At 40.9% G+C, this 25,619-nt stretch overlaps 1 pseudogene across 1 annotated transcript; it reads left to right on the forward strand.

The window, feature by feature from the left end:
- The first annotated feature begins 5,039 nt into the window (after positions 1-5,039).
- LOC139920331 (serine protease FAM111A-like) lies at positions 5,040-23,899 on the forward strand (annotated as a pseudogene). The gene is made up of 4 exons (XR_013507203.1): positions 5,040-5,132; positions 20,413-20,470; positions 21,526-21,579; positions 21,674-23,899. The product of XR_013507203.1 is annotated as a serine protease FAM111A-like (transcript).
- Positions 23,900-25,619: the final 1,720 nt, after the last annotated feature.

Consider the following 25,619-nt stretch of genomic DNA (forward strand, 5'->3'; position numbering starts at 1 on the left):
AAAATGGAATATCGGTATCGGAGATTTTACCCAAGAATCTGATACCGAAAGCCATGAGTAACATGTAAGAAATAAAAGCAAACTGTCTTGATTTTATGCATTTGTGGCACATAGAAGCCTGTATTTCTCAAACGGTGGGAAAAACAAGGATTTTATCTCAATAATTTTGTCCATTGACCCCAAACTAAGGAAGTAAGCCGCACTGTTCAGTAAAAGTAATGGATCGGATCGGTACTCAGTATCGGCAGATACTTAAACTTTCATACTCGTAATCGGTATCGGCATTGAAAAAGTGCCATCGGTGCATCCCTAGTTGTAACAAGTTATTTTAACGTTACTAGTAACGCGTTACTGCCCAACACTGCTGTCCGTGTTATCGATTATCTTACAGAGAAATTACCAAAAAACTTAAAGTATCTTTGAGCACTGCAGCTTACACTATCAAAAGGCATGTAGAAACCGGGAAGAACTGATCGAAAAAGGTCTGGCAGACCTAGATCGACAACAAAATCAGACAATAACTTCATAAGGGTCTTTAGCTTGCTTAACAGAAAGCTGGCTGCACCAGGCATCAAGGCACAGCTAAATGAGAGTCAACATAAGAAAGTGTCCACTTCAAGAGAAGACTCTGGGAAGCAGGGCTGGTGGGTCGTGTGGCAGCTCGGAAGCCTTTATTGAGGACTTTCAAAATGCCCATGAATCTGGCCTGTCACATTCACTTAAGATCCTGAGTGATAAATTGAAGGTACCTGGAATCCCAGAGGCCACTATAAGCAACATCATTGATGAGCTACCACAGTATTCTTCAGCAGCATGCCATACCCTCTGGTTTAAGACTTATGCCTGATCTCCACAGCATGCGTATCGTTTGCGTGTCCGAACAACAGCAAGGCATGTTAAGCTGCTACACCAGCTCTGTTGTTCCGTCCGCGGTCTGCCCAACATTGTGAGGAACATTAATGTACCATACAGGAGTACTTACGTCACTTTTTTTGAGAGTGTAGGCGTACTGTCGTCATATACAAGGCTTCTCAGTGGCTCCACAGATAACCTCATCTCCAACATTTATTTAAGCGACATTGGTTCATGTATCCTCTATTTTGTTAACTGACATGGTGAGAAATGACTACAGCAAGCAAAATCAAAGCTATGAGTATCTCAAGAGTTGCAGCTGATCCGTCAACATGCTGCATGCACGGCCAGAGCAGCAGGTTGCAGTGAAGTAAATGTTGTATCTGATCGGACCTTTCCAACACAAACGGACGGAGCAGAAAGGCAGGCGGTGTAGTTAAAGGATAAGGCTGGTGTTTTTTAATGCATTGCTTACCGTCAACAAATCCTATGAAAATAACAAAATCAGCAATGATTTTGTTTTGCTAACAAGTCTCGTCCATGTAGCCGGTGCCCAATGCAGCCATGTCCCAGCAGCCATAGAACTCCATTGTATTAAAAAAAACTGTTAAAAACACGTCACAGAGCCATGCTGCTGCTCTGGCAGCATATTTCATCATCGCGATGCATCGGGCCAGCCGACTTTTTCCTCAAACAACTTAATAAGCCGACCGTAAACACGTTTTCCATCTCAGGAAAGTAGTTCCGTAGCACAGAAAATAGTCCCCAGCGTAATGAAGAATTTGTTCCCATTTGAATTTGATTTGGTAATAACTACAACAGCCTGACTTTTCGTGGTAACAGTTAGTGATTTTTAAAATTGAAACTATGTCTTTGTGAGCTGTATTTAAAGGTTTTTAGCTTACAATTGGAGCCAATGACTTCCGGCTTGACGGTTAAAAACGGTACGTGGGAAGTCAGAAAGTAACGGGAGTAGAGCAAACGCATTGTTGATTTTGTTATTTTCATAGGATTTGTTGACGGTAAGCAATGCATTATAAAAAAACAGCCTTATCCTTTAAGCCGTTACTGGGCAGCCCTTTGTGATGCAGCAGGATAATGATGCCAAGCATACATCCAAGCTCTGCCAGAACTATTTGAAGAAGGAAGAAGGGAGGAAGGTTGAAAGTGAAGACATGGCTGCACAATCACCTGACCTTAACCCCATTGAGTTGATTTGGGATGAAATGGCTAGACAGCCAAGTAGTGCAGATCATTTGTGGGCACTTCTCAAGCAGTGTTGGAGTGAACCTTCTGAAAAATACCTAGAGTGTTTACTTAATAAAATGCTCAAAGTTTCTTCAGCTGTAATAAATGCAAGAGGTGGCTATTTTGATGAGTCTAAGATTTAGCCTTTTGATTACATTACAGGTGGTGTTTGTCACTTGTTTAGTATTTTTTCCATATTTAATTGTCATTCTGAACCTTTTTGTTTTGTCTGTGGCACTAATAGTGCTTAAAATGTAGTAAAACATAAGAAACTCCAAGTGTTCAAAACCTTTTGACTGGCAGTGTATACATACGTACATATAGATAGATAGATAGATGGATAGATAGATAGATAGATAGATAGATAGATAGATAGATAGATAGATAGATAGATAGATAATTCAATTTAGTCTACTTCTTTAAGGGCAGGTTTGTAAAAACCCATCGTTTTGGACAAAATTAGCATTATGTAGCCTATGCAATAATCAAATATTGTTATAGGTCCCCAGTAGTCGGAGCTCTAAGGTCATATAGTCGGTCATTTAGTAATGTTTAGGCTGTTAGGTCTACAGTAAGCTGTATGGCTGTACTGAGCACCACCGTGCCTCCAATGCGCTTGCTGTCTTGATATGTTCCGGAACCTTTTCCCTCCAGACCGACTCGCGGGAACACCGACCACTTGCTGTACCGGGACCTCATCATTTACAAATTAAGCACTGGTTGGTAGGAGACACAGCAACTGTGGGAGACGTGTTTGTCTGCACTGAGGACGTCTGCCACTGCTGCTTTGCTTTGTTTGCCTTGTTCTATTTGGATTTGTTTGTTGTTTTTTTATCAATTGTCTTAATAAACATTCATGTCTGTAAAGCGCGGTGATCACAAAGATTCCGGGTGATCCCACAGCTCTGATTTACTACCTCTAACAGTTGTAATTGTTTGTTTGCTCCTATAGTAAGTGGTTGTGGCCGTACTCACTCTGGGGTGGTGCTCAGTATAGCGGCTCCTTCCTATTGCATGCTTTCCTGGAGTGCTAGTGTTGTAAATGTATCACTTCTATTTCCTTTACAGTGTGTGTGGTGTTTCCGACACGAGTGGTGTTAGCCAGTGTTAAGGCCCTGACACACCAGGCCGACGGTCGGCCGTCGGCCAATGTCGGGGCGCCGGTAAGCGCCTGTGTCCCTAGTTTTTGCGGTGTGTCCCACACCGTCGGCACTAGTCGGACCCTGTCGGCGGCTTTTCGGCCGATTGAGCATGTTGAATCGGCGTCGGAGCCCGTCAGTGAGAGAGATCACTCTGATTGGTAGTTCGTGTTTTGCCTCTTGATGATTGGACTGATAAATTCCTTCAACATGTGGAACTGAACAGGAAAGAGCCGAGCGAAATTTTTAAAATCGGAGGTTTCATTTATCTCCAGCTCTCGACACAGGTTCGGGAAAGCCCCTTGAGCCTGTCGCTGGAGTATTCACGATTTCACCCATTTAGCCATTAGCCAACCATTTAGTGCGGTTTCTCCTTATTTTTCGCCTCCGCCTCTTCCTTTCTTCTTCCACAACCAAAAGACCAAGGGCTGACAACGCCAGTGCCATTTGCAACTTCTTATCAGACATATGGTATGGAGAGTTATTTCCCCTCATGCAGGCGCAGAACGTACGTGCTAGTTGGCCGTTGGCTGTAGTCTTTGCGGTGTGTTCAAGTGCAACTTTTTGGACCAGACACAGGCGACATGAGGCGACGCAACAGTCGGCCTTCGTCGCCGCTGGTTCTTTGATGTCGGTTTGGTGTGTCAGGGCCTTTAGCCAGAGTGGCCCACTGCAGTCGGCCTGCAGCCCTTCATTGTCCAAATTGAATTATTTGGTAACTGCCAACGTTATTTTCATGATCATAACTGTTAAGAGAACTAGAATATTAACTTGTGTATTGCTACCTTTTAACTGTGGTTGATCAAGATTGGAAATAAATTCTTTTTTTTTTTTTTTTTGTGAAACTCACATGTCTGTCCTCCATTCTGCAGAATCAATCTGTATGTGGAAACCCTCTTTGTTGGTTACAAGTGTATTCAACCAGCTAGTTCTTTGGGTGAAAGTCCCAAGGTGGCGTAGTCAACCTATTTGGCCTATAACTAAGATCTAGTTGAGCCCGGTCACACTATCTAACTCAATCCTAGTCTTCATGTGGCTACCAGTGACAGGAACATATGTACCAAACCTGATGGGGGTGAAGGAGCAATTGACAAACCAGCAACCCTCCACACACCACGGATGCGCCCCGAGACAACTGCTACTAATCACTTTCACTACAGCACTACAGTGGGACCCCAACGTGCCCCAAACGAGACACGCTGCTATGCCTGACAGGGGAAGAAGACATGTTACCTCCAAAACAAACAAATTGCACACAGGTTGCAAACACCTACCTTCTTTGGTTCAATTTGCCAACAAGAGTACCAATATCCCCAGGCATTACAGGCCTAACCAGAGACAAACCTAGACTCCCATCCCCATGCATTCAAACAGCTAAATAACCTACTTAAAGAAAATCTAAGCATTCCAAAACACTACAAGTGCCCCCAAACAAATAGTGCAGCTTACCCAAAAATGACTATAAAAGCCATACTAACGGGAATTTCCCCACACTCGTCAACTTAAATTTAAATAAACTACGTAAACCCTCCAAACAAATACACTTAACTGCCGACCCTTCCCACTGCACAAGCACAGGAGGCAGAAAGTGACCAGACACTTCCTCTTTGTATTTCATAAACATGTCTTTGATACAGACACCATCTTTCTCACTAAATTCAGGCTTCAAAAGATCACTGGCATGTAAGGACTGGCAGAGCCGGCTTGTGGGTGGAATGCCAGGGGGAGGTACCTCTTGCCACGCATCGTCACTACATAATGTGTTCCTGTAATACTGTCATTCCTATTGGACTAACTACATATATACTCTCCCAACCACACACAGAAACTTCTCTCAAACCCTCTGTCTTGCACCTCTGTGATCTGAGAGACAAGTATCTGCACCACTACCAGGTAAAGTCTGACTGCAGTTAAGAGAGAAGGATTTCTTTCTTTTTTTTTTACAAATATATTTATTGCCATTTTAGTTTCAACTACAGAGATCATGACCAAAAAAACCAAACAGATAATACAGCACACGTCACCCCACCTCCCACATCCAATCCCTGCCTAAATAGAAGGATTTCTTTTGATTTACGCAGATTGTTGATCTTTGTTCAGGGTGTTCAAAAGTTTGACGAGATAATAAATTGTTAACGAAGGTATTCTGTATGTCTGAGATAAAGAAAGAAGGAATGACAATTTTGTGTTGTAAGTCGTTCAAGCCTTTAAAAAGTCTTTGTATGCACTAAAACATTTAGTAAGAATTGACGTTGACTGTGTGTTTATCATGGGGTTTATCCATAGAGATTAAACAGTAGAGGGGACATGCCAGAGCATGCCTGTTCTGGAATGGGACCGCATGGCAGCCATTTTACCTCGGTCCACGTGTCAGCTTGCCGTAATTAGAAGCAATGCTGAAAGTGGCTTACGTTGCCATTATAATGCTAATATTTGTTTTATCAAAACAACATCCAAACATGAGGCATTTATGTAGTATTTAGATAACTAACTATAACTATTGGTTAGCAATAGCTAAACCCAGCTAAGATGTCGACAGTTATCCCACAGTTAATGATGTAATGTCTCCTCTACTGTTTTATATGGGTTTATCACTAATTAACACACATATGTGACTTACATCCTGATTAGAGAACTATTTGATGCAGAAAGGAATTTAGAATAGCTAATGACTCTGTGTTTGCCTGTTTTTTGTCCCATAGTTATCCAGCACTTGTTTTTAACCGTGCAGAGTGATCTACTGCTGCGGTGCTGCTTGTGTCTTCATAAATGTCAACCTCACTATCAAGGTATACACTTATTTCCTCTTTATACACTGGGTGAAGGCTACCTGTTGGAGTATATTGAAATAATCAGTGTGTAGTTACCAAATCTTCAGATGGAATGTTATATGTGTGTGTGTGTGAAGCACAGGGCTTATCTTCAACAGATATTCAGGGGCCTCATGTAAACGTTGCGTAGGTACAAGAAGGTTGTGTAGGCACGTTTTCTCACACACGTCTGGATGTATAAAAATAAACTTGACGTGAGACTGTGCGTGCCGTCCCGCAAACTTTAGATCATGCGTACACAAACTTTGGTGGTCAAGTGGTCTATGAAAAACCAGAATTATCTCTGCTGATACACCATAATAGTTTGGTTATTTATGTGGATAATGTTTAACACTAGAAAGGCCAAAGCAAATCTGGCGTGGTTATTTTCAATTTTAAGTTCCTCCAACACTAAAAATGCATTTTCCTCCTGCATCCATAACTTTTCCTAAATATGAGGCTTTAAATAACAGTTTTTTATTCTGAAAAAGCCACTTAGGAAATAGATACATGCACTTTTTGCAATTTGTATTAAAACCCTCTATACCACCATGTTGGAATGAATGACTGACCCATTGAGACAGACAGCACAATGGAAAACCTAGCAAAACTAATTTCCTGTAGATAATGACAGCCGGCCCTACTCACTCTGCCGAAACCAAGATCGCCAGTAAACTGGACAGTTTTCTTTGTTTATGCGACATGTTAACGCACATCAGGGACTGTAGTCCACAGTTGTCGAGGCGCACAGAGATCCATCTCTCCTGGGAAGAAAACACAGTGTCAGGTGGGCAAGTGCACTCAGAACAAGTCCTGGGACAACTGTGATGTCCAAACGATTTGTGTAGTACCTGTTCACACAAACCACAGAAGCTGTGCGCTGACTGCGGGACTGAATAATAAGAGAAGAAAGGCAACCCATATGTAAAAGTAACAAAAAAGTGGTGGAGCGGCCCAGGGAACACTGAACACGGTGCATTTATCTTTAAATCAGTTCATGTGTGCAATTGAACCTTTTTTACAAAGACGCTGCATGTGTAAAAGCACATTGGAAATATTTGGAGCGGGGAGCACTGAATACGACGCACATTCATCATTGTTTTTTGACAATAAAGTGACAAATGGGGCGTATTTATAACTCCCTCCTTTCTGGCATAAACCAAAAGTCACTCTCGCCTCCAACTAGTTCAGAACGCAGCAGCTCGGCTTCTTACTGGTTCTAACAGACGACATCACATCACCCCAATCCTGGCTTCTCTCCACTGGCTCCCTGTTCGGTTTAGAATTGATTTAAAGATTTTACTGATCACTTTTAAAGCACGTTTGGGTCTGGCTGCAAGCTACATAACAGACATGTTGACCCCGTATGAGTCAGTGCCCAGCCTTAGATCCTCAGGCGGGCCCTTCTAGCTGTTCCAAAGTCTAGACTTAAAACTAAAGGTGACCGCGCCTTTTCCATCAGGGCCCCTCGGCTTTGGAACGACCTGCCTGAGGAGATAAGGCTAGCAGAATCAGTCACTTCTTTTAAATCACTTCTTAAAACCCATTTTTGTAGACTTGCTTTTATTGATGTTGTCTTTTTATCTTAATTTTATCTTACTTTTATCTTATTTTATCCTTTATTTTGGTTTCCATTTTAAATCCTAGTATTTACTTGAATGTTGTTCTTTTCCACCTCTGTCCTCCTATCTTAATCTAATTCCTGTTTACCACCTTTCCATTGCTTTTTAAATTCGTTTTGCGTATTCTGCTTTTATTTTGACACAAATTTATCAACTCTGTTTTTAAAGGTGCTATATAAATAAAGTTATTAGGCGGGGTGAGAGGCTTGTACATGTGCGCTCAATTTCACATTTCACCATGATTGGGATGTATAAAGGAAAGGTGCAGGACCTGCCGTACACACGGTTTTATACATTTGAAAATTAATGTGCGTATGCACTTTTTAAGTTTTGTGCATACGCCATCTTTCAGTGTGAAATCTACGCAGACTTTTATACATGAGGCCCCTGGTCTCTGTGATTGTCAAAATAAAAAATAAATGAATAAGAGGGCAACACAAAAGATTTGTCCACATTGTCTTGTTCAGTTCACTGTTATACGATGTACATTTCTATTTACAAAGCAATAAACCACTGGCAGCTTACACAGAGTCAACAAACATGCCTTTATACTACTAATGCTACAACTATTACTTATACTACTACTAAAAATAGTTCCAAACCTCGCGAGATCATGCGGCCACAGAAGTCATGCACTGCTGCACACACACAAACCTAACCCGGCCACGGTGGCCTCGTGAGGTTTGGAACGTGGAAGCTGAATACAATGGAGGAAGACTCAATTTGCATTAAATAATTGATAAAAAAAATTTTAAAGTTTTTTTCCACTCACAGAGCCATGACATGGTGTCAGAAGACTCTTTTGCGCCTTTTGAAGCCTAAAAGACCGCATCCCATAACACTCATCTGTGTTTGTACTGGCATGAAGAGGAGTAGATAATGACCAAATTTTTAATTTTGGGTGAACTATTCCTTTAAAAATACACAATTGTCTTAACAACAACTAGTTATGAACTCACTCAACAGCACAGACTTTAAAAAATGGAAACCAAAGCTTACATGTTATGTCACATTGTCTGGAAGTTACAGTGGACATGCCAGGGAGATTGTTTTTTTGTGAATATTTCATCTGGTTGAAAAAAAAAATCAGTTAAAATACCATACCTGCCATACTATCAAAATTTTAGAAATTATCTTTCAAAACAGTCTGTCTACAGTATCACTCTGGGAAAGCATGTGATAGAATCTAAATCCTTTTCTCTTCTCACAGATCAGTCCTGCACCCAGTCAAGAGAGAGTGAAGGAGGAGGATGATGGTGATTCCTGGGTCAGAAGACTGTGCAATGCATTCTACATGCACAAAACAAGTTACATGTTTACCACAGGAATCTCACTTTTACCTTCTTTTAATAATTACAGCATTGACTGTGATCGTCCTTCCACAGTCCTGTTTGATAACGTCATCCTGACTAATTTATTCAAAGGCTGTGTTGTACAAGATGGAGACAAGTGGCAGGTAACTACAGATCCTATAAGTGCATGTGAGCTGGATTATGTCATACTTGAGCCAGTGCCTGAATTGGACCAAAAAAGGTGCCAGTACCCTAATTCAGCAGTTGCATGACATGAGCATCGCATGTGTTTTGGACATATTTATATTTATACGCATATCTTGGGAATATATCCCACTTCAAATGTATTTTTGTATGCATTTCATTACATACAAATATAATATTGCATATATGCTACAATAAAACCAACTGAAAATGAAACAAGACTGCAGTCAGTTTAGCTGCAAAACAACTAGTCCTAACCTACCTTGCCATTTAAAAAAAAAACACAGAAAAATGTGCTGGGTTAGTGCTGTAATAATATCAGAGAAAGATTACATCAGAGAAAGATTACATACTTACAAGCATACAGAAGACTGATGCAAATAGACAGAGGCCAATATTGTCTTTATATAACTGACGGACAGAGCTGTCTGTGCTTTTTGGAGGTAGTGGCAACAAAGCAATATTGACCTTTTGTTGTTGACAGTCATGATATAAGAAAACTAGCATTATGTAACTTTTTACGTACATTTATTCCTCCTTGGTGCAATAACATAGCTTTCATTTGTGCTTGCACATCCTCTATTTTCTTTTCTCTCTCTATTGGCACCTGACCAGTAGTGTTGATCGGACATATTGGCGTTTGATTACCATGAATTTCTTCATGTTTGACACTTTAACGGCCCTGTGCTCCACTGACTGCTCTGCTCCATCAGATCAAGTGAAGAGGCATCACTCTGCTCACAATATAAATGTATTTATTTTTCCTACACAATTAATATAATTCCATTGTCGTTTTGCCCACAGAGTCCTGCATCAGAATGTAAGCCATTATATTCTTTACAATCTGCCTTTGCAGGGCAAAACGTCAGTAGAATGGTTTTAATATTGCAGAACACATAATTACAAGAGGCTATTTAATTTAGGGCCAGAGTGACACCTCTTCACTTGATCTGTGCAGCTTTGTTTTCGGCTGCAGTTTGACTCACCGTGTGTGAGCGGAGCGCTGCCTTCAGTCTGTAGGATGCTGTCTGCTTAAATGAAGCCCTATCAAGTCTATGGTGCACTTTTTTCATACGGAGATACTCTCTTCATTCAACTAAGGCAGTGGTTCCCAAACTTTTTAAAGTCCTGTACCCCCTCAAACATTCAACCTCCTGCTGTGTACCCCCTCTACCTCCACAGACGGCCAACTCTCATATGATGTCACATTTTGCCATGTTTGTAAGCCTGCTACAAAAAGGAAGTATAACAAACATAAAGTAGGCCTATATGAAGACATGACTGTTAACAATTTTGCTCTTTATTCAGCCTCATAAAAAGCCCTCTCATATTTCAAACAAGTGACATGCACATAAGCTCAAGCACAATATGAATGACTTCTCATCACAGACTAATGTGAAGGGTGTGCTTGACTTGAAGCACATAACTCCACAATGTTGGGTTGAATGGGAGAGAGTTTCAGTCTCAAATCATTTTCCACACACAGTCTGTGCCTGTACTTAGTTTTCATGCTAGTGAGGGCCGAGAACCCACTCTCACATAGATATGTTGTTGCAAAGGGCATTAAAGTCTTAACAGCACGATTTGCCAGGGCAGGATACTCTGTGCGCAATGCAATCCAAAAGTCTGGTAGCGGCTTCTGGTTAAACTCCATTTTTACGGCCCCGTTCGTTGCTATTTCAATGAGGCTCTCCTACTCAGACGTTGGCAAGTGGCATGAAGAGGATCCAGAGAAGGGATTACGAATCCAGTTGTTTGTGTCGTCCGTTTTGGGGAAGTACCTGCGTAATTGCGCAGCCAGCTCACATTTATCCATTTTAGAGGAGTGGCAAGCTAGGCTACATATCGGGTACTAAAGGGCCTTCTGTTTTTTGGCTTAGTATTTGTATATTGGCTAGTACTCATTGCCTTCGTTGGTTAGGTTTAGGCATGAGGAGTGAGATGGATCAGGGTCAGAGCCAATCAGAGGCAGAGTAGGGGCGGGTCTTCGCAGAATGCGGGTGGGAAAAAAAAAAAACACTAAAGCTAAAGATCATGCGACTGTCGACTGTTAATTACTGTGACTGAAGTGTTTTTTTTTAAGGTGTGGGTTTATTTTTGACACAGAGACGGTACTACAGATTTTTTTTGGCGTACCCCCGACATAACTGAGAGTACCCCTGGGGGTACGCGTACCCCACTTTGGGAATAGCCGAGCTAAGGCGTACCAGGAGGTGGCGGTACGGAATAAGAAGTAAGGGTACTCATGTGGACAAAAATGAGAAGTGCCGGTACGCAATAAGAAGTAAGGGTACTCATGTGGACAAAAATCAGAAGTGCCGGTACTCAGTACCGGTGAGTATCGGCCCATTTCAGGCACTGACTTGAGCTTGATCATGACACACAGAAGCCCAAACTACCACCAGGACTCCTGAAGATATGTGGTCCAGTACCTGTGAATGGTGAAGCCTGTATTATCTTTCACCCAGCAGGAGATGTGAAAAAAATTCATTCCATATGTATCATTGAGACAGAGAATAGAGGGGAGGCTGTAAACAAATATTTAGACACCTACAAAGTCCATGTGTTTACTCTTATTCAAGTTCTCACTGATCAAGGCATTGAAAACACACTGCAGGGTGGAGCTAAAGTGGACCAAGTAGTGACCTACAACACCTTCATGTATCACGGCTTTTCTGGCTCCCCAGTGTTTGATGCTCATGGCCGAGTGTGTGGTTTGCACACTGCTGGCTTCTTCTGTAAAAAGCTTGACAGTAGTGTGATAGAGTACGCCCATCCTCTGATCGCCATATTTAAGACATTTGTGATTCAGCTGAAGGAAAGCAAAAATGACAAGCTTTTGGAGAAAGTTAAGGAGGAGGTAAAGAACAACCTCTACCTGAAGAAACCTCTTAAAGAGGCCCTTGAGTCTGTCAGTGATGTTAAGCCAACAGACCCTGTGGAGCAAATGGAGACTAGTTAGGTAGCTGGTTATAGCTCCTTCATACTGGGATGTCAAACACCACTTCTTGTTACCTGGTCACAGGTTGTTAGCACAGCAGCTAGTGTTTTCCAGTTGATCAAATCATTGTATACCCCCAGTGCCAGAATGGTTACAGTAATTATAAAAAAGGATTATGTAAATATGCCAAACATTTGATTATTAAAAACGTCTCATTCTAAATGGGTGAGAGAGATGACTGACCTGACAACAGAGAATGCACCGGTCATTTTCAGATCCACCATTGAGTCGGTGATTTCTCTTGCAAATCCAGTAGTTTGGTGTTGGTGAAGGGTTACATCTGTCATAACAAATGAAAAACAGTCCATTGCAAATTAATTCAGATTTCACATGAAGTGTTGTTATTTTTTTTAACCTTACTGAATAAAGTTGTCAGTAGATGAAAATGTAATTGTGGAATACATGATGCATAATAATACATGGATGTGATCAGTCAGTTTTATGACAATAAACATGTAATCATTCTTTTGTCTTGGGACTTCTTTATGTCTGTTAAACGATGGGTTGGATCTGACACAGAGTCAGTAATAATGTATTTGTTCATAGTGTCTATGTTACGGCTAGGCAAGTGAACCCAAGTGCAAGACACAGAGACAGGAGGCAGAGAGTAAAGTTCAACGACAGTTTATTTACTGAGCTGGTAGCTGGAAGCTGGGGTGAGGGCCAGGGCTGGCAACTGGAAACCTGGAGCTGAGGTGAAGTGCGAAGCTGGGCCAAGGCAGGGCAGGGTAAGTGCTGAGGAGAGCCAGGCAGAGCGGGTTCCAAACAGCGGGGAGGTGAACTGATCCGACGAGGGAAGCAGGCGAGGCAGTAGGACTGGAGACAGAGGCTGGAGTCTGGCTGGCAGGCTGAATGGTAGCTGAGTCTTTGCAAGAACAGAGTGTATGATCCGGCAGAGAGTGGATGGCAAACTGGGGATAATATACTGTGGGCTGATGAGCTGATGGAAAGCAGGTGAGCAGACTGGAGATGAGCAGATTACAGGCAGGTGTGGAGGGAAGGAGCACAGAAGGGAGGAAAGTCCAAGGGCATCTAGTGGCTGGCAGGAGGATGGCAGGACTGGGGAGTGAAAGGAGTGGTGACCAGGACACAGGGGCAGACCATGGCAGACACAAGGGCCAGGGCTAAGAGGGCAGACACAAGGGCCAGAGCTGAAAGGGGCAGATCATGGCAGACAGGGGCAGACCATGACAGTCTAAGTTCAAGGCTGCGGTCACATTATCAAGCACAATACACACAAAGTCCATACTTGAGCCAATTACTGTAAAACGAGTAGCAACCACAGTAATGCCCAACCAGAGCAGCATCTATTGGTAGAAGAATATCTGAACACTTATTAGTGGCCCAACAGCAATTGTTGAGGAAGTGTTGGCAGTGTGTGTTTGCATGTGCATGCATAGACTGCCTGAGTATGTGTGATTAGCTCTAATTTATCAACTTGTCAGAAGGCAGAATCTCATCTAGTCAGGGCTGTGTAGAATTCCTGTCTCACTCTGTCATTGTGTGTGTGTGTGTGTGTGTGTGTGTGTGTGTGTGTTTGTGTCTCTGTGTCTATGTTTGTGTGTCCATGTAAGCTTGCATATGAGCATATTTGTGTATATGTTTGAGTGTGTGAGTTGTGTGCCTATTTCTCTGTATCAGTTCTAATGTTGCAGTGATGACAACTGTCATCAGCTATTCAATGTCAGTCTAATGTTTGCTGGGAAACAGAAACATGAGGCATACAGCCACAATGAAACTCATTTTAGGGTTACGGTTAGCTGAATACATCATCTACTTAAGTTAATGATAGTTTAAGAGTGCTGGGACTCTGTTAAAGGGGATCTAGGGTAGAGGTAGTTTACAATGTTGTCTTTTTGCTGTTAAAAAAATATTTAAAATCCAACTTGTTCCACAACTGTTGTGCTTACAACCTCAGTGTGAATGCACTCAGTTTGTATTTTTAGTGCAACTAAACAGTAGAAACACCACAGAAATTGTCAATAAAATTGATGCTGAATGGCACATGCCGATGATAGCATATACTGTACATCATGCACGTGCAGAGGGGGGGCTATGGGTGCTTGGGCACCTGCCCCTTTTCCCTTAATTGAACAAAATGCCCCTTCCGATCTCAATTTATTATTTTATTTTAGGCATTTTCCGAATAGTTAATAAATTGCAGCGATACGAGCGAAAGTATTTGAGCAACTGCAAAACACAAATGAATTGTTTGCATAGTGCACAGTGCATTGCCCCTTTCTCTGTCCTTCTCGCATGTGGACGTCCCCCCCCGCCCCCCACGAGCCAGGGAGACCTACTGTGATAGGTATCAATTAGTTTAATAAATATAGTTGCAGCCATTAGTTAAACCTGGCAAAAAATCACATATCCTGCAATTATTTCGTAGCATGTAGGCTGTCAATGAATCAGTGTAGCTAACTGAAACTTGGACCAAATTGACTATTGCTAGCTAGTTTGATGCTGCTGCTAATATTGACTTTCTCAGCCCAGTAGCCCAGATTCTCTTGTTTGCAAACATTATTTTTTCATTTTACATATTAGGCTATATAGTGAGTGGCTGCAAGACGTCCTCGAAAGCAAGAAGGGTCCAAGTAAAAGAGAAAGTAAAGCAGAAGGCAGCTATGGGACTCAAGACAACAGGTGAGAGGCAGACTGGGAGTCAGACGGTGTCAGGGCAGCTGACTTACCTTCATCATGCAAGGAAAAAAACAGATTTAGTGACTTTATCTTAAAATCTGTCCAATAAAGATTGTTACATTTTGTTTAGAGTCTTCAGCTTGTACTATTATGATAGAAATATAATAAGATAATTGAGTATTCATCACTAAGATATATATATATATATATATATATATATATATATATATATATATTTTTTTTTTTTTTATTGTATTTAATATTTAGCACAGACAGACAGAAATGCAGAGAGATGAGGGGGAGAAAGAAGAGGACAGTGAGACAGAAAGACAAGAGATTGAAGCAAATATAACAGATGAGTAAAGTAAAGGGATATAACAACACTGCATTGCTGCACTCCTAAAACACAGAGATTCTTCCACAGACTGTTTGACACTGTAGATGCCCCTTTTTTCATTTGAGTACCTGCCCCTGAAGAACTCTCTGCATGTCCCTGCTGTACATGCTTCTTCTAATGCCCTGTCTGGACAGACCTGGCTTAGCAATTGCATGTGTGGAACACGCAATTGTTTTGGGCCTAGCTCCAGGTTTGTGCCTGGGATTTTCCACCTCAGGACAGAGGAGGAAAGGATATGATGTATCACTCTGTTTGTATAAAGGAAATGACGATGTTGACCTGAGATCATCTCTCTCACTCTCACTGGAAGAAATCACAACAGACATGAGGAGGCAACAGCGAGGTAAGCACTGGCATTTTTTCCCACAGCCACAAGAGAAAAGAGCAAGAAACTGAGATTAGAAGTTTTAAAAATACTTCTCAACAGTTCTCCTTCCGTTAGAGGCAGTCTTGGTTTTCTTTACATATCTTGCGGCTAGTGTTGCTAATAGGCAAGTAGGCCTATGATGTGGCAAAAAAGTTTGAAAATAAGTTATCACAACCTCCGATCACTTTAATCGCATAGAACTACTCATTCACAGGAACCCCCACGCATAGTTCCGAGCTGTGCAGCAGGAGTAAATATTGCCAAAAATAGATGAGCAGGGGAAAGCAGAGCACATCTGGTGCGTTGGAGAGGCAGAAGCAGGCCTCAAAATAACTAACTTTCTCTCTCTTTGGTTTTGTTAAAGTTGTTAAATTGATAGCTCATAGCATTTGGTAAACCGGGTCATAGATATGTAAGAAATACTATTGTTACAATAGGTTACAATAGGACAGCATGGTTGGACAGCATGCAGGACAGCAAAGTACTACAATAATGTTTCTTTCTTTTTTCTTTTAATATTGTTTTTAATGGGGGGCTCTGTTTCAATTATTTGATTTTATAATTTCACACTTAATTGCGGTGGGGGGGTATTGCTGTAATTGTATCATGTATTTACGTGTACATGTTTTTGAAAGTATGTGTATACATATATGTTTTAATGCTATGTCCCTTTTGCTATAGAAACAGCTGTGTGAACATAATGATCGATGCTGTGTGCTGATTGTTCTCAGAAACATCAGTGTCTGTATGGCAATAGCAGAGATCTAGCCAACTAACATACACACTGAAATGTAACGATAGCATCTAACAGTTAACTAGCTAACGTTACCGTTAGGTTACAAACTATTTCAAATAGAACTCCAGTCTGTTGGCTACTAGCCAGAAATGTTGTGCTTTAAGTTGTCTTAGTTAAAGCTAGTATATAAAACAGTCTCTATCTTCTACTCTATACTGATGTGCAGCAGTTAGGTATAAATCAGAACAGCCATGGTTGCTGCCAATAGGCAGCTGTTGTAGTTAACAGGCAACGTGGACCCAGGTAAGATGGCGGACGGTTCTCCCACAGTTAATGATGTAATGTCCCCTCTACTGTTTTATCTCTATGGGTTCATCACTAATCAGCACACACAGGCGTGACTTACATCCTGATTAATTAGACAACTGTTTGATGCAGAAAGGAATTTTGAATAGTTAAATGCATTTTCATTGCATTTGACAATTGATGTGCTTTGTTGTGACCCATACATCAACTTGAGATCTGGAGAACTAAGATAAACACTTTATCTTAGTTTATTTAAATGTATCAAGTTTAAACTGAGTGAAACCAATTTACCTTTTTATAACCCAGTTATTTTGTTGTGCACTAGTTACCAAGTGATGTGATAAAAATGACTCAGTGTTTGCCTGTTTTTTGTCCCATAGTTATCCGGCACTTGTTTTTAACCGTGCAGAGTGATCTACTGCTGCGGTGCTGCTTGTGTCTTCATAAATGTCAACCTCACTATCAGGGTATACCAAACTAATCCTCTTTATACACATTCCTGTGTGTATTATATTTACAAAGCACTAAACCACTGGCAGCCTTACACAGAGTCAACAAACATTGTATTTCATTTAACCTCTTAATGCACATTCCTTTATACTACTAGTACTATTACTAATACTACTACTAATAATAATGATCAAATATCTTGTGGGTACTGAACATGTCAATTCTTTGTCCAGGACAGAGCCGACTTCCCTGAATCCTCAAAACATGGAAGAGGGGCTCGACAAACTGACGGTAAATTGCTATACAGTCATCACAGAATTCATGTACTGATATTGGGGCAGCTTTTTATGGAGTTTATGATGAAGGTTTGGGAGGAGAGATTCTATATGTTCTATGCACACTGCCTATACCACCACACTCTCTTTAAATACCTGCAGCACCTTAGGAAGGTTGAAGATTAACCAGTTCAGGAATCAGGAGTTACATTACAATATAATAAGTACAGTAACTTATCAATTCTGCAATACTATATCTTCATATAATATTAACAACTCCCATAATAACAATAATGATAGTAATAATAATACTCAGTTTCCTAAGTATACTAAATTACTGCCCATTTAGCTTTATAGAAAATAACAAGAGTTGTAACAGACATGTTTGCACATAAAGGAATAAACCATACAATATTTGAATAGGCTATTGGCTATTTGAGGTACAATATAGGAATACTAGGCTAGGCAAAATGAACCACTGCATGAGACACCACCATATCTAAACTCAAACTTATGTCATGGCGCCCTCATGTGGAGAGATAGGCGAAGGAAGCAAATGGCGACGGCACAATGAAGCATGTGCCTTCATACAAATACATACTGTCCAGTGGCCACACAAGACCCATAATTCTTATACATGGCAAACACTCACGAATAAACAAAGAAACTAAACAGGCAAATTAATAATGTGGCCCAGTGGGATGGAGACGGGCGCAAATTCAACACCACGCACCCAGAGCAGGTGCGACCCCCCCCCGCACCACGCGCGCATCTACCTCCGGAGCACATGTGGCACAGACAGCAAGTGAACCACACTTACCATTAGTTGGTAGCATTGGTAGTCATGAAATGGTAGTGCAAAACTATGACTTTACTACTTCACTAGGATAGAAATAATTATCCCGGCAATAACTTTAGCTTGAATTATACGGGTAGAACATTTTAAAAGGGCAAAAAAACAAAACAAATCCCCCGGGAAAAATACAGTCTACTTACTTAGATTTCAAGGACTCACACTCAAAGGAGAAAGCAACTAAGGAATACCCTGAACTTGTACTAGGCTACTAACTATAAGAAGTGAAATCTTGTGAAGAGCTGGCTGAATTCGGCTACATACCATAGACTGTAAAAAAATAAATTAAAAAAAAGATGGACGACTGAGCGTGACGTCACCCACAGTCACTAGGGCCGTTTTGAACCCTGGAGATTGGGTTTACAATCGTCGCCATATTGACATGTTTTGGAGCCAGAGCAGCCAAAGTGAGGCGAGGGTCGTCCACAGAGCTGCAGCGTCGCCTATTGGCTCGTAATCGGCGACCTGTCGATCACTAGGAAAACAACCCTGTTTTACATCTGTTATATTCTGTTAATGACACAATTATTTTGAAAATCGTCATAAGGACACACATTAGAGGAATCACTGGAATGATTGAGTCATTGTTGATTAAATGACAATTAACATTACAACTAATTAGAGAACAAACATTAGGAAAGGTCATTAGAAAGTCTGTGACCTAATCACCCTTTTGTACAAGTGAACTTCTATACCTGAATCAACTTAGAAGTCAACAGTGACCTGTACAGATATGGAAATGAAATAAAATAAGTAAATAAATACATTTAAATGGGCAGTAACAATGTAGCCTAACCTGTAATCTGTAAATTGTGTGACGTTACCGTACACTACATGGTTTTGAACATTGTGCACTTGCTTTGCCTAAACTATAAATAGTGGAGATTGTTGCTTTCTTGATTCGTCTTGATTGTTGCCTAACAGGATTTGATACTGACTGATAGAAAACGTCTCATTAATATGATAATGTAGAGAGCTATATCTTGTTTACCATAATGTTATAGGTTATGGAATCAACTGCACTTGGGTACAGGCCTGCAAAATAACTCATCAGTAACTTTCTCCCTCTTTGGTTTTGTTAAATTTGTTAAATTGATAGCTCATAGCATTTGGTAAACAGGGTCATAGACATGTTAGAAATACTATTGTTACAATGGGTTACAATAGTACATGGTTGAAGTACTACAATAATGTTTCTTTCTTTTTTCTTTTATATGTATATATTATTGTTTTTAGTGGGTGGGCTCTGTTTTAACTGTATTTGTTTTTTGTAATTTCACACTGTTTTAATTGTGGTGGTGGTGCTAGTGGGGGGGTTATTGCTGTAATTGTATTATGTAGTTATGTATGCATGTATGTGTATACATATATATTTTTAACATGGACCCCAAGAAGAGTAGTTGTTGCCTTGGTAACAACTACTGGAGATCCAAATAAACTGCTTTTTAATGTTAACATTAAAAACCGTTAACAGTTAACTAGCTAACGTTACCGTTAGGTTACAAACTATTTCAAATAGAACTCCAGTCTGTTGGCTACTAGCCAGAAATGTTGTGCTTTAAGTTGTCTTAGTTAAAGCTAGTATATAAAACAGTCTCTATCTTCTACTCTATACTGACATGTTGAAGGTGATGCCAGCCTCTCTGGTGTCTTTGGTCCTTTTACTGCAGCAGTTAGGTACAACAGAACAGCCATGGTTGCTGCCAATAGGCAGCTGTTGTAGTTACAGGTAAACTGGACCCAGGTAAGATGGCGGACGGTTATCCCACAGTTACTGTTGTAATGTCCCCTCTACTGTTTTATTTCTATGGGTATATCGCTAATCAACAAACACAGGTGTGGGTTTGTTGTACACTAGTTACCAAGTAATGTACTACTAGTACTACTATGCTATTACTAATACTATGACTCTGTGTTTGCCTGTTTTTTGTCCCATAGTTATCCGGCGCTTGTTTTTAACCGTGCAGAGTGATCTACTGCTGCGGTGCTGCTTGTGTCTTCATAATTGTCAACCTCACAATCAGGGTATACCAAACTAATTTCCTCTTTATACACATTACTGTGTGGCAGCCTTACACAGAGTCAACAAACACTGTATTTCATTTAACCTCTTAATACACATTCCTTTACACTACTAGTACTACTACTATTACTAATACTACTACTACTAATAATGATCAAATATCTTGTGGGTGCTTAACATGTCAATTCTTTGTCCAGGACAGAGCCGACTTCCCTGAATCCTCAAAACATGGAAGAGGGACTCCGCAAACTGACGGTAAATTGCTATACAGTCCTCACAGAATTAATGTATTGATATTGGGGCAGCTTTTTATGGAGTTTATGACCACCACACTGTCTTTAAATACCTGCAGCACCTTAGGGCGCACCCTAGGGGGTAGAGCGCCATTCTACCAATCAATCACTCAACCAATCAGAACTTGCCACCTTTAGTATATCTGAGGTACTTTACTGTTCTCCTCAGTTCACCCATTTCTCGCGTCCCTCTTCCTTCACTTACTAATTTTTTAGGTACAACACAGTGAGTTGGGTCCAGTGAGAGTGTTCTGCACACCCTCAGTTCTCAACCAAGGGCCAACTCATCTCACTGCGTTATGACCAAAGACTTTGCACAGTCATTGCCTATCATTCACAATTACGCATACCGCCGACCCCTCGCAATCATTTGTGCATAAAATTAACCTCAGAACATTATGAATCTCGAACTAGTGAACTTGACCTCAACAGATGGTCAAACCAGTGTGTGTGAAATCTATTACCTTTGTGTCAAGGTAGCTTTGAGATACCCAAACCCCTGATCACCACAGCAGATAGGTAATATGCTACTGTCACATGAGGAGCTAGAGCTGTAATTGTAGTCATTTAACAAGACACTGAACCCAACCAGCTCCAGGAGGGACACTGCTCATGTGGCTGACCGTGCAACCTGACTAGCATTAAAATAATTTCCCTTCTAGTGATCAGAAATGTAAAAAGATGTTGCCAAATACACGTAACACACTACAAATTATTGGGACTTTGAAATATGTATCAGCTTGTAGTTGGATCACAAGAGGACATACCTAGACATTTTCAATTTTTCACTTAAATACACAGCTTGTTATGAACTCACTCAACAGCAGAGACTTTAATGGAAACCAAAGCTTGCATGTTATGCCACATTGTCTGGAACAGAAGTTACAGTGGACATACCAATGAGATTGTTGTTTTTTTGTGTGAATATTTCCTCTAGTTGGAAAACAAAAATGCCATATCAAAATTTTAGAAATCTTTTTCAAAACGGTGTCCATAGTATCACTTCTCTTCTCACAGATCAATCCTGCACCCAGTCAAATGAGAGTGGAGGAGGATGATGGTGATTCCAGGGTCAGTACACTGTAATGTATTCTGCATGCACAAAACAGGTTGCATGTTTACCACATGAATCTCACTTTTATCTTCCTACTCTCATTTCCTGCAGGGGGGACATCGCCATAATTTCAGATTTCAATTGAGCAAACATCACTGTAATTACAGCATTACCTGTGATCCTCCTCGTACAGTCCTGGAGGCACTAAAAACCAGTGAAAAATATCCCAAAAGATATCTAGATGAAAATATTGTAATTCAGTTGGGCAAAGCAGAGAAGGAAATTGCTGTTGCAACACATTTTCCTTGTCATTTGATTGGGGATGATGAGTTGCTGGTCATATTCTCTGAATCAGAAAAGGTTGAAGCTAAACATCAAGAAATAGCTTCACTGAGCAGTTACAATACATTCTACATTGATACACAGGGAGGAAAAAATGCCAAAACAAAGCCACTGTTTATAAGTAACACTATGAAACAGTTTAAGTATCTCTGCGTCTATGCAGAGAGGGGGATCACTGTGGAAGAAGCTCTGAAAAGAGATGATCGCTTCATTAATAACCTCGGCAACTTCACCCTCTCTGATAATGCAGATCCAAAATGTCACACTAAACATACTCAACTGGTTGACAGCCTAGATGGAAAAAAGTTCAAGATATGTCTTCCATGAAGAAAATGTGACAAATCCATAGTTTCTGAAGTAAAGAATGAAAATCAGCAGGCAAACCAAGCTGTATCACATGATTCACAACACAATGATGATAAGTCAGAGGCAAAACCAATCTCAGATGTAGTGCAACAGAGAGGCCGCAGTGTCAACAGCAGCGTCAACAGCAGCGTCAACAGCAGCGTCAACAGCAGCGTCAACAGCAGCATCAACAGCAGCGTCAACATTGACCATGCAGAGATTTCTAGTCTCCTACGTCAGCAGTTTCCAGATCTGAAACAATGGATGGAGAGTCGATTCCCAGGTGATTCCTATCAGAAAGCATTGGATCTGAGGAAGGAAGACTTTGGAAAGATCCAGCAGTCATTTAGTGAAGTTCACAGAGTCAGGAAGCTGCTAGAGCTGGGCCAGTCAGTGTGCAAAGTTGTTGTTGAGGAGGTTTGTCAGGGCACAGGCTTTATCCTGTTTGATAACTTCATCCTGACTAATGCACACTTATTCAAAGACTGTGTTGTACAAGATGGAGATAAGTGGCAGGTAACTACAGATGTATACGCTGTATTTAACTATGAAAACCCATCTGGTAGAGATTCCTATTGGGTCAAAGTTAAGGAAACAATCATTGCCTGCAATTATCATGCGAGAGGACATGAACTGGATTATGCCATACTTGAGCTTGACCCTGACACACAGACAGCAGCTCCTCAGACAGAGTCAGTAGCCTCTCAGACAAAACAGAAGCCTGAGCTACCACCAGGACTCCTGAAGAAATGTGGTCCAGTACCTGTGAATGGTGAAGCCTGCATTGTCGGTCACCCAGCAGGAGGTGTGAAAAAACTGGATCCCATATGTATCATTGAGAAAGAGAAGAGAGAGACGGCTGTAGACAAATCTTTAGAGACCTACAAAGACAAAGTGTTTACTCTCTACTCAGTCGGTGAAGTGATCAAAAATGAAGGCATTCACAACATACTGCAGGGTGGAGGTAAAGTGGACCAAGTAGTGACCTACAACACCTTCATGTATCACGGCTCTTCTGGCTCCCCAGTGTTTGATGCTCATGGCCGAGTGTGTGGTTTGCACTCTACTGGCTTCTTCTGTAAAGAGATTGACAGTAGTGTGATAGAGTACGCCCATCATCTGATCGCCATATTTAAGACATTTTTGATTCAGCTGAAGAAAAGCAAAAATGACAAGCTTTTGGAGAAAGTTAAGGAGGAGGTAAAGAACAACCTCTACCTAAAGGAACCTCTTAAAGAGGCCCTTGAGTCTGTCAGTGATGTTAAGCCAACAGACCCTGTGGAGCAAATGGAGACTAGTTAGGTAGCTGGTTACAGCTCCTTCATACTGGGATGTCAAACACCACTTCTTGTTACCTGGTCACAGGTTGTTAGCACAGCAGCTAGTGTTTTCCAGTTGATCAAATCATTGTATACTCCCAGTGACACAATGGTCACAGTCATTTTAAAAAGAAAGGATTATGTAAATGTAAATATGTCAATCTTGTGATTTATTAAAAATGTCTCGTTCTATATGGGTAAGAGAAGTGACCGACTTGACAACAGAGAATGCTCCTGTCATTTTCAGATCTGCCATTGAGTCGGTGATTTCTTTTGCAAATCCAATAGTTTAGTGCTGGTGAAGGGTTACATCTGTTATAACCAATGAAAAACATAGGTGTTATCTCCCTCATAAGAAATCAAATTTTGGAATTTTTTGTGTTAAATTTAAATTCTGTATTATGTGTGGCTACAGTCTGGGAGGCCTTTAAGGCTACTTGCAGGGGCTGGTTTATCAGCTTCTCCTCAGCGGAGAAAAGAAAGCGTGGTGAGGTAAAATCTGAATTAAACATTAAACTCAAGATCTGAGGAACGCACTCCTCACCACTAGGGCAGACTTGCAGAGGCTCATACATGAGGAGACAGCATTTGCTCTTTTCCGTTTGCGCAGATTGTATTTTGAAACTGGAGACAAGGCAGGGAGGATGCTAGCTCATAGATTAAAGCAAATAAAGAAAAAAAGAAAATAGACAGACAATTCCAGCAATTAGAGACGAGAATGGTATGTTACAATGTGATGCAGCTATAATTAATCAATCTTTTAAAAATTATTACTCCAAACTCTATGGTACAGTAAATAATGCAAATGAAGCTGAATTGGACAGTTTCTTTGAAGGCTTTAGCCTTCCTAGAGTCAGTTCGGTTGACAGGGATGTGCTTGATACCCCTGTTACACGGGCTGAGATTGAGATTGCAATCATGAAGATGGCTTCGGGAAAAACTCCAGGGGACGACGGCCTGGGAATTGAATTCTACAAGTGTTTTAAAGAGCAGCTTTCTCCATATTTGCTGTTGTTATTTAATGAAATATTGGAATCTGAATCCATGCCTCCCTCTATGTGTAGGGCCATTATCTCTTTGATGCCAATACCAGGTAAAGATCCAGTTCTGATGGGTAACCACCATCCTTTAAGTTTGTTAAATTGTGATTATAAGATCCTGGCACTCCGTTTGGAGAAGGTAGTCCCATCTATAGTGCATCTAGACCAAGTAGGTTTCATCCCAGGTCGTCTGTCCTCGAATAATATGCGGAGGGTTTTCCAGATTATGCTAGAGGCTAGTTCCAGTAAGTCTCCAGTCATTGCAGCATCATTAGATGCTGAAAAAGCCTTTGACCAGATAGAATGGCCCTATTTATTTTATACGTTTAAAAAATTTGGTTTTGGTCCCAAGTTCATTAGCTGGGTAAAAGCTCTTTATAGTGCCCCATTTTCCTCTGTTGGAACGAATGGATTAATCTCAAAACCCTTCTCTATACAACGAGGCGTTAGGCAGGGTTGTCCGGTCAGCCCCCTACTCTTCATCGTCGCCCTCGAACCATTAGCATGGTCACAATTTTAAATTGAATATGTATGCTGATGATATTTTGCTCACCTTAAGCAAGCCAGCATCCTCTATACCCACAGTTCTTAACTTGGTTAATTTATTTGGCAGTTTTTCTGGATACAAGATCAATTGGAACAAGAGTGAGGCAATGCCACTTAACTCTAACTCATTTAAATCTGATTTAATGGGCACCCCTTTTATTTGGAAAACAAATGGAATGAAGTATTTGGGAATCAACATCATATCTCCTATTACTAAAATCTTCAGCCTTAATGGCCCTGGCATCCTCCAGTCCATCAAGGATGACATCAACAGATGGATAGCCTTACCACTGTCTCTATGGGGTAGAGCAGAAATATTGAAAATGAATGTTCTACCAAGACTTACTCATATCATTGCATCTGTTCCTCTTAAATTTCCTCAAAACTGGTTCAGAGACATCAAATCCCTTTTTATTCGATTCCTTTGGAATAACAAAAAGCCCAGAATCGCTTACAAGAAATTAA

This window comes from Centroberyx gerrardi, chromosome 15 (genome assembly GCF_048128805.1).
Source record: "Centroberyx gerrardi isolate f3 chromosome 15, fCenGer3.hap1.cur.20231027, whole genome shotgun sequence".
In the NCBI taxonomy this organism is placed as follows: Eukaryota; Metazoa; Chordata; class Actinopteri; order Beryciformes; family Berycidae; genus Centroberyx; species Centroberyx gerrardi.